The following is a 10,786-nucleotide window of genomic DNA, read 5'->3' on the forward strand; positions in this document are numbered from 1 at the left end:
ATAAAACTTAAACTTATCTTCCTTAGCCTCACTCTCTGCATTGTTTGTTACTCCTTCTTGCATTTAAAAGGGTATTTAAATTCTAAATTGTACACAGATTTGTATTTATTTTATAAGGTACTATTCATTCTCTTTTTAACAAATACTTTATTTTAGAAATATGAGATAATGAAGATATAAAAAGAAAAACATCAACCCTATATAACTCACACAGCCTGTTTTACATTATTCATCATGGGTTCTACACATAATTTAGAACTGTTCTCCTGAACATACACTTGCTGTATACATTTTAATCTGTTACAGCCACAGAATTATCAGATTTTAACTGTTAGCCTTACTGGTTATTACACCCTTCCAAAAGTAGGACTGCACACTTGGTGGATGCTAGATCCTGCATTGATGTATGCAATGAAGGGGAACCACATTTCTAAGAACAAATCCTACTTGGTCATCCCTGTGATCAATCATTCTGTTGTTCAGCCTTGTTTTCTAAGGATCAGCCTGGACATGATCGTGGCAGACACATTGGTTAAAATTGTCTGCCATACAACCCATATTCTGGGGAATGTGTGAAATTGCAGCATGGGCAATGGGGAAGCTGAACCTTCCCTCTACCTGTGTTTTTCACCCCTTAACTGCTGCCCCCAAACTGTTTTTACCAAGTATAGCTAATCCTCACCAGGAGAAAAACAGTTGGAGCACAGTGGATTCAGAGTGAAAATGTGGAGATGTGTTTGTGTGTCAGCTTTCCTGTCCTGCCTACCCATGCTGTGCTTTCAATCATCCTACCCTCCATGCCAGCTTTATATAGATTTGGCAGGATCCAAGTTGATTCTGCTGCTATCACATCTCATTTTACTGTAATTCTTTAAAACCAGTAGAACATGGTGTTTCTCTGTGTCGTTTATGGCAGATTATCCCATCTGTAAAAGCCAAGAGAAACAGCAACAAATGAATCAGATAAGTGTCTCTTTCCAATCCAGTGATAGCTCTTTAATCTTTTCAAATGAAAGAGAGCGTTTTCAGATCAAAGAGCCTGATAAAATATCTCCAATGAGGATACAGCAGTTTACATACTATTTTTTTTAAAGATTCAAAAATGTTCAGCACATTTCCAGATTTTTAAAAAAAAACACGTCCTTTTCTCTTAATGCTATACCTCCACGAGTATGGGTCCAGTGCCAGCACATTATCACTTCCCCACTAGTGGAGGATGGGATAGCCTTTTTGCAAGGAAGGAAGAGAAAACCATTCCTCATTTTAATCATTTGTGTGTTATGTTTGCATGTGTTTGTGTGTGCGCGCGCACGTGCATTCCCATGCTAGAGAGGGCCAGCAAGCTTTCAAAGAAATGAGTAAACAATAATCAAACAAAGGGTTAAAATAGCGGAGCATTACTATGAAGAGAAAAGTAACCTTTCATGTATTAACCACTTTTTGGTGGTGGTTTTTTAAAACATTATGTATTTAAAATTACTTGAGTGCTCCTGTGCTTGAATAGTATGAGAGAGCACTGAGATTCATAAATAAATGTAAACTACATCCCACACAGCTCTCATAATACCATTCACTGGGGGAAGAACCACATTTTCCCAGGGAGAATATACTGCAGTTTGAGTGCTGAGAAAATGTCATAGCTCCATAAGAGAAGCACTACCCTGAGGAAAGTTATATGGATCACCCTCACAGATGGATGATCAGTATTGATAGTGCTGATCATCTATTTGGTAGGGCCTGTTTAGGATAGAAACACTGTTGGACCCAGTTCTTATCCTACTATATTGTGATGCAGACTGTTAGTTTAACGTAGGTCTCATTGAAATCAACGGGACAAGTTAGTATTTACTTAAGGCCCATTAATTTCAATGGGAACTAACTACAACTAACAGTGTGGAACAATGTCTTCATGTGGAGTTTATTCCCACATACTTCAAAATGTACTGAATTCCCCACCCCACTAAACAAAACAGAATTTGATGCTAGCCATATGCAAAGTGGTATGAAAGCTTTCATACGTGGCTTTTAAAAAAGCTCTTGACACATGCCTCACTAGTTAAATTTAGCAATTCAGTCTTTAGACAAGACTTTTCTAATGGTCCTAAGAGATCAAAATTGAAGCAATACAGTAACTACTTTTTGCTCCTTCCCCTTTTGAAATAGGAATCGTATGTTTGATAGGCTTTTTTTCCTTGAAGAGCTTTATGTTCTGAGTAAATCTACTCTTGCATCTTTTTCTATGCTAAACATGCGAAGATTAATATATCTAGGAAACAGCTAAGAGTATTAATCTATTAAGATTTTAAGTAGCCAGCAATGGGATACAGTTATAAAAAGGGCAAATTAAATCACAAGAGTAACATAACTGCTCTTCTTAGCACTGATTAGGCTAGTATTCCAGGCAGTTTTGATCATGGTGGGCACAATCCAAGTTGAAGAAATGGACATATAAAAATGGCAGAATGGCTGCAGTATCCAATACATAGCACAGGAGAGAAGGGAAAAACACATGCTGAGAAAATACAAAATGGAAGGAAAATGGTAAGCACACCCACAGTGTCCCAGGAAACATCACTACAGCCCACCAACCAGGGACTGTGCCAGCAACAACGTCCACATGTGTTATGGATACTGAGAAAGCCAACCTGTGCAGGCAAAGTTGGGGATGTGCCCATCATGTCACCAACATTCCCAACATGCAAGCAATGCAGAGAATTAGGCATCAGCCAAGCATAGCAAAACCCCGTTTGCTTAAGCAGTGGCAGACATGCTCAGGAAATTGCTAGTTCACCCCCTGAACAAAATATTTTACTCCACACACACACACACACACACACACAAGGAGGAAGCAGTAGCCAGGGCATCATATTGCTGGGCGGAGTGAGGAGCCCATGTCATGCAAACCAAGTACGTTTATCTAGGGGCATGGGCAGCAGAGGGATGGGGATCACTTTGGCCAGGGCTACTGGGGATAGGGAGCACCCCAGAGACATGACCATTACATTGTGCGCCATCAATGGGGACATGGCTGTGGATGGAAGGGATATAAAACAGGGGTGGGCAGATGGTTCAACAGGACCTACCGGTAGATCTCCGGGTGATTTGTAGTAAATCAACAAGGATTTCTAATCCCAGTTGTTTAACAATAACAATCACTCAAAATCACTCAAAGGCTTCCTCCCTCTCCCATCCCACCTTTGGCAAAAAATGAGGCTCCTTAAACTTCAGGGACAAACCAGAAGTGTATTTTTGTGTGACATGACTATAAACTCAGTTTTGACACTGAAAACAAGCATGTGCTCAGAGGCACCCTTGTTCTTTCCAAGGCTGCAATCCAAAACTCACTTACTGGGGTCTTACTTCCAAACAAACATTTTAAAAAATTGTGCTACAAGTGTATGGCATACTTCCCCAAACACTATTGTGGCCTGGGTCTAGGAGTAGGTGGACCTTGGGATTCTACTGGAAAAAAATTAGATCCAGCAAGCTTGACGTCTGCCCACCCCTGGTATCGGACACAGCATAAGCATGCTCCTCCCTTGTGCCGCCCATGACCTGCCCATGACTCTGTCCCCTTTTGGTCATTCCACCAGCATATCTCCATCAGCAGAACTGAGTGTTCTGCCAGCAGAGTGTAGTACCAACGTATTTGGGGTGTTCTGCTGGCATATTTTTTGTGGCTGTGGTGTATCTGGCATTCCACTGGCATATTAGGGCTTCCACCAAATCCTACAGCCCCTCAGCTGGTGGACCTTCAGTAGGTTATATAGGAAAATAATAATTTTAAAATATCAAACATACTAAAAAGAAGTAGATACCTTTAAAGAGAAACACATATTGGAAGACTACTGAATAGGTCATGACTTCCATTAGCAAAGAAAGGCTTTTATATTCCAGAGCTTTTATATTCCTGCTTTTATATTCCAGGGCATGCCTGCAGAAGTTTTAGAAAGGCACTACCACAAAATTCAGGCTTGTTTTTAGGTTTTGCTAAACTCTGAAAGCATGGAATTGGGATAGTTGAAGACACCCCCATACACATGTATCAGTAGTGGGAATGTGAATTATATGATGTAATTCAATAATAGTAACTGAATGCAGTGCTTGCCAGAGGCCAGTTCTGGAATATTCACCAGAAAATTAGTTTGCTACTGGAGGATAAGGCTATCAATAATTTTACTTATGATAGCTATATATTATCTCCAATACGTTGTGAGGGAACACCAGTTGCTAGAATTCAGTGGCCAGGTTGTTGACTGGGAACATATAAGTCTGGTCTTGGCTCGCTTGCACTGGTTGCCGATTTGTTTCCAGGCCAAATTCAAAGTACTGTTTTTAACCTATAAAGGCCTACACAGCTTAGAACCTCAATACCTCAAGGACCATCTATCCCAATATGAACCTACTCAGTCCCTGAGGACAGCTTCAGAGGCCCTTCTATGCGTGCCCCATCCAAGAAAAGTTCAGGAGGTGGCAGTTTGGGAACAAGTCTTTTCTGTTATAGTCCCACATTTATGAAACAGTCACCCCAAGAAGGCTCACTGATACTCTCATAGTTTCAGCACCAGCCCAGTCATCAGGATGTTAACCATGGCCCAATTGTTTGGGGCTGCTTTTGTGATATTCATTCTGGCCGGGGGGCAGGGAGGGGAGTTGTGTTTTGTGGATGAACACTTTTTGTATTTACATTGATTGTGAGGAGGTGATTTCTGTTCTATTAATGATGGATTTCTGTATGTGTGTGTAAGTCAATTCAAGTCTGCTTTTTGTGATGGGAAGTGACCCATAAATTTAATAAACTATGGGCAGCATCTACTAGCACTAAAAGGACCTCTAGTGCAACACCAATAGCATTAGCTGGCACAACAGGATTCCCCAGAAAACCCGTTCTACAGGTTAACATTATTGGCATTGCACTAGAGGCCCCTTGCACCAGTGCAACATAATTTACATTAGTGCTAGTGTCCAATTGGATACTGCCCAATAACAGTAACAACAACAACATGAACAGGAGGTTACTATTTAAGAACATAAGAAGAGCCATGCTGGATCAGACCAAGGGTCCATCTAGTCCAGCTTTTTGTTCACACAGTGGCCAACCAGCTGTCGACCAGGAACCCACAAGCAGGTCATGAGCGCAAGAGCACCCTCCCACCCATGTTCCCCAGCAACTGGGGTACATAGGCTCATTGCCTCTGGTACTGGAGGTAGCACGTAACCATCAAGACTAGCAGCCATTGATAGCCTTTTGCTCCAGGAATTTGTCCAACCCCCTTTCAAAGCCATCCAAATTTGTGGCTATCACTACATCTTGTGGTAGTGAGTTCCATAGTTTAAAAATGCGCTGTGTGAAGAAGTATTTCCTTTTCTCTGTCCCGAATCTCCCACCGATCAGCTTCATAGGATGACCCCGGGTTCTAATATTTTGAGAGAGGGAGAAAAATGTCTCCCTATCCACATTCTCCACACCATGCATAATTTTGTACACCTCTATCATGTCTCCCCTTACCCACCTTTTTTTCAAGCTAAACAATCCCAGCTGTTGTAACCTCTCACAGGGGAGATGCTCCAGCCCCTTGATCATTTTAGTTGCCCTTTTCTGCACTTTTGCCAGCTCTACGATAACATTTTTTGGTGTGGTGACCAGAACTGTACACAGTATCCTAAGTGTGGTCACACCACAGATTTGTTTAGGGGCAGTATGATATTGGCACTTTTATTCTCAATTCCTTTTCAATGTATGCTTAACATGGAGTTTGCCTTTTTTTACAGCAGCCGCACACTGGGTTGACATCTTCATTGAGCTGTCCATCACAACCCCAAGATCTCTTTCCTGGTCGGTCACCGCTAGCTCAGATCCCATCAGGTTATACTTGAAGTTGGGATTATTTGCCCCAACATGCTTCACTTTACACTTCCTTACATTGAACCACATTAGCCATTTAAATGCCTATTCTCCCAGTTTGGAGAGATCCTTTGGGGGCTCTTCCCAATCCCTTTTTGTTTTAACGACCCTAAATAATTTGGTGGCCTCCACAAACTTGGCCACTTCACTGCTCACTCTTAATTCCAGTTCATTTATGAACAGAAAGAAAAGCATTGGTCCTAATACAGATCCCTGTGGGACCCCACTATTTACTTCCCTCCATTGGGAGAATTTATCATTTATTCCTACTCGCTGCCTTCTGTTCTTTAACCAATGACTGATCTATAAGAGGACCTGTCCTCTTATTCCATGACTGCTAAGTTTGCTCAGGAGTCTTTGGTGAGGGACTTTATCAAAAGCCTTTTGGAAGTCCAAGTAAACAATGTCTAAAAAACTAAGATCATGGCATCTGGCCCCATCACTTCCTGGCATATAGAAGGGGAAGAAATGGAAGCAGTGACAGATTTTACTTTCTTGGGCTCCAAGATCACCGCAGACGGTGACTGTAGCCATGAAATTAAAAGACGCTTGCTCCTGGGGAGGAAAGCTATGGCAAACCTAGACAGCATAGTAAGAAGCAGAGACATCACCTTGCCGACAAAGGTCCGTCTAATCAAAGCTATGGTTTTCCCAGTAGTAATGTATGGCTGTGAGAGCTGGACTATAAGGAAGGCTGAGCGCCGAAGAATTGATGCTTTCGAACTGTGGTGCTGGAGAAGACCCTTACGAGTCCCCTGGACTGCAAGGTGGTCAAATCAGTCCATCCTAAAGGAAATCAACCCTGAGTGCTCATTGGAAGGACAGATAATGAAGCTGAAGCTCAAATATTTTGGCCACCTAATGCGAAGAGAAAACTCCCTGGAAAAGACCCTGATGCTGGGAAAGACTGAAGGCAAAAGGAGAAGGGGACGGCAGAGGATGAGATGGCTAGATAGCATCACGGATGCAATGAATATGAACTTGAGCACGCTCCGGGAGAGAGCGCAGGACAGGAAGGCCTGGCGTGCTATGGTCCATGCGGTCACGAAGAATCGGACACGACTGAACGACTGAACAACAACAACAACTGGATCACCCCTATCTACATGTCTACTGACACTCTCAAAGAACTCTAAAAGGTTAGTGAGCCTGGACTTACCTTTGCAAAAGCTGTGTTGATTCTTTTTCACCAGGGCTTGTCCCTCTATGTGCTTACTAATTTTATCTTTAATATTGCCTTCAACCAATTTACCTGGAACACACATTAAGCTAACCAGCCTGTAATTCCCTGGATCCCCCTGGATCCCTTTTTGAAAATGGGTGTTACACTGGCCATCTTCCAGTCTCTGGGATAGAGGCTGATCTTAGGGACATGTTGCATATTTTGCTTAGAAGATCAGCATTTTCATATTTGTGTTCTTTGAGAACTCCAGGATGGATACCACCTGGGCCCGGTAATTTATTTGCTTTCAATTTATCAATAAGGTTGAGAACTTCATCTTTTGCCTTCACTGTTTGCCTCACTTCCTCAGACTCCCTTCCTGAAAGCATCAGTTCGGCCACAGGTATCTGTCCTATATCTTCTGCAGTGAAGACGGATGAAAATAATTTATTTAGCTTCTCTGCAATCTCCTTGTCCTCCTTCTGTCCTCCTTTAACTCCACTGTCATCCAATGGTCCAACTGGCTCCCTAGATGGTTTTCTGCTTCTGATATATTTAAAGAATACTTTATTGTTGGCCTTGATGCTGTTAGTGATATGCTCTTCAAACTGCTTTTTTGCATCTCTTATTGTCTGCCTGCATCGCCTTTGTGCAAGCTTATGCTGCCTTTTGTTTTCCTCACCTGGACAAGACGTCCATTTTCTGAAGAAAGCTCTCTTTTCTCTAATAGTTCCCATAACACTGCTTGTTAACCATGCCAGTGACCTCTTGGACTTGGTGCTACCTTTCTTAACCTATGGTATACATTTTAGCTAGGCTTCTATTATTGTGGTTTTGAGTAATCTCCAAGCATTCTGAAGGAATTTAATCATCTTGACTCCCCATTTAACTTCCTTTTCACCAGTTCCCTCATTGTTTCCTCTTTTGAATTCTAATGTGACTGTGTTGGACATCCTGGGCAATTCTCCACTTAAATATATATTAAATCTGATAGCACTGTGATCTCTGTTTCCAATTGGTTCAACAACATTTACATCTCTTACTACGACCTTGGCAACACCATTTAGGATTAAATCCAAGGTCGCCTCTGCTCTGGTCATTTCCACGACCAACTGTTCTAGGGCACAATCATTTAAGGCATTGAGAAATTTAACCTCTTTGTTATGGCTGGAACATCCATTTATCCTATCAATGTGGGGGTAATTAAAGTTGCCCATTATTACAACACTTCCTCGTTTGGAGGCCTCCCTGATCTCGTTTTCCATCTCAAGGTCATTCTAAGCATTCTAGTCTGTGGGACGATAGCATGTTCCTAGTACTAAATGAGTTTTGGAGCCTGGTATTGTCACCCATAGTGCTTCTGTGGAAAAGCCTACCCCTTTCAGGTGTTCTAGTCTGCTCGACACTATGCCCTCTTTGACGTACCGGGCAACCCCTCCCCCAGTATGCCCTTCCCTGTCCTTCCTATAGAGTTTATATCCAGAGATGACCGTATCCCACTGGTTCTCTCCACTCCACCATGTTTCTGTAATGCCCACTATATCCAGGTTTTCCTTTAAAATCAAGCACTCCAACTCTCCCATTTTGGCTCAGAGGCTTCTAGCATTTGCCTAAAAACACCTATACATGGTGTCCCTCCCCAGATGCCTCTGGCGTGTGCATCTTTTGTAATGGGACATTGGCCCCTTTGATTGGCTATTATGTCCTACCATGTACTCCTGGCCTATTCCCTCCCCTTCTACATTCTACATTTCACTCATATTCTGTTTGTGAGCTTCTCATAGGCATCTGGTTGGCCACTGTGAGAACAAAATGCTGGATTAGAGAGGCCTTTGGTCTGATCCAGCATTGCTCTTCTGTTCCCAAAACATTCGTTATCAAGAAAATAGATGCTTTGCAACAGTGCAACAAAGATCTGAAGAATATTGTTTGAAGTCTACACTGAATGCTGTATAAGTGATCAACTTGTAACTGTGTTGTTACATGTATTTATTATTTTTACATGGAACTTTTACTATCAGCTCAGTATCAAAATTATTATAGCCTCTGTCTAAAACAAGGGCTATGCCAGAGGGGGCAGTCAATTGTGTGAAATTTAGCAGTAAATCAGGAGTGTTTTGTATAATATTAAGAGTTTGTTTTTCTATTTTTATTTATTTAATTCTTATCAGTTTAGTTTAAATATACCTATGTAAAAGAGGAATGGTAGGCAGAGGTGAATAGGTGAGAGGAAGTGTATTGTTCATGTATAAGATCACAAATAATATTTCAATAAAATGTGAATAACTACAAATTTTAAACTTGGAACCCTGGGAGTGGCTCCATGTGTTACTACAGATGCACAAGTGGCAAATGAAGAACTATGTGAAAAAAGAAGTCTGGAAAGATAAAACATGTGCCCCTACTGTCCACACATTCTGTCTCCATCCAGGATGTACTGGCATTGTTACCACCAGACATTTACATTATGTGAACAACCCTGTGATATTTTGGTTCCATTTGGTTCCCTGTGATATTTTGGTTCCAAGCGTTCTCCCCTCTAGTTTCCTCTGTTGTCATGATTAACTGATGGCACTGTAGAAGTCTCAATGGAGAAAGGAAAGCAAGGGGGCTTTTCAGATTTCAGCCATGGTGGTGTTCTCAGCAAGGTTTAAAACCACACATGTAGATATATTCCAGATTAAAATACAAAACTTCCCAGTATGTATTAAGCTCTTCTTTTTTTTTTTACCTTATAATAGCAATAGCAATGTTATCAATGCAGGCGTGCCACCCTGTTTTATAACCAAAGAGATCTGTACCTAGTAGTACCTGAAACCAGAATTGTTTAGAACAGTGGTTGGGCACCTAGAAACAGAGGTGTAATCGAGGAATCATATGTGGTCTGAAACACGGGTGTGCGTGTGGCTCCTTCTCCAGCCAGCGGGAACTGACCTATGCTTATGTTTTAGTGTCACGAACCCACCCTGACCGCCTAAAATTCTCCCTGACTAAAACTGTATACTATTTGGATTAGAGAGAGACTGGGTTTAATGCAGAAAGATGTCTTCATGCGAGGAATCATTCGATTTGAGAGGGCAAGGTCTGCTGGCAGAGTCCCTCATGAACCCACCAACCCAACCCATTGCATACAATGCCCCCTTCCATTGTACAAACCCGACAGCTTATTCCCTTCAAGAGACGGTGCTGTCCCGGAGACGGCGAAGGACTCGTTTCCATGCAAACCGTAGCCACTGGTGCACCCTGAAAGTACTTCCTCCCGGCACCAGCTTCTTCGGACCGTTGGGACCGCCCTCACTCCTCCCCGCCGTTGTGCAGCTAGAGGACCCTCTCCCGCCGTCAAGGTCCACTGTATCTAGTCCCTCAAATCGCACAACTAGCAGAAGCTCCGCATTTTCTTAGTCCGAATTCCTACCGTCTCCAGAACAGAATGTCCACCAATTTGACGGTTTTTGCGTCCCCCAGCAGCATCCCATCAATAATACCCTATTTATATCCTCATCCATATGGCATAATAGCGTAGCATCTACCTCCATAGTTCTATACGGAAAATGCTATATTCTCCCCTTACATAGGACCATATTCAGCGAGATGGAACTTGCAATTGCTGAACGGTTTTTAAAAAGTAAATAGACGGGGGGGGGGCATACGCGGATTGGGGCCGTGGTGTGTGTGTGAAGGGGGGTGTTTAACCCTTTTCATCCCCCTGCAGCCCGGAT

At 42.4% G+C, this 10,786-nt stretch overlaps 1 protein-coding gene across 1 annotated transcript in view; it reads right to left on the minus strand.

Moving 5' to 3' along the window:
- CCDC57 (coiled-coil domain containing 57) overlaps positions 1–10,312 on the minus strand; it is a 95,413-nt gene extending 85,101 nt beyond the window's left edge. The window contains exon 1 of the mRNA XM_084837880.1: positions 10,224–10,312. The gene's annotated coding sequence lies outside the window, so the exon portion shown is untranslated. The remainder of the gene's footprint in view (positions 1–10,223) is intronic.
- Positions 10,313–10,786: the final 474 nt, after the last annotated feature.

This window comes from Heloderma suspectum, chromosome 2, assembly GCF_057233095.1.
Source record: "Heloderma suspectum isolate Gila_16-S chromosome 2, 16-S_ref, whole genome shotgun sequence".
NCBI classification, from domain to species: Eukaryota; Metazoa; Chordata; class Lepidosauria; order Squamata; family Helodermatidae; genus Heloderma; species Heloderma suspectum.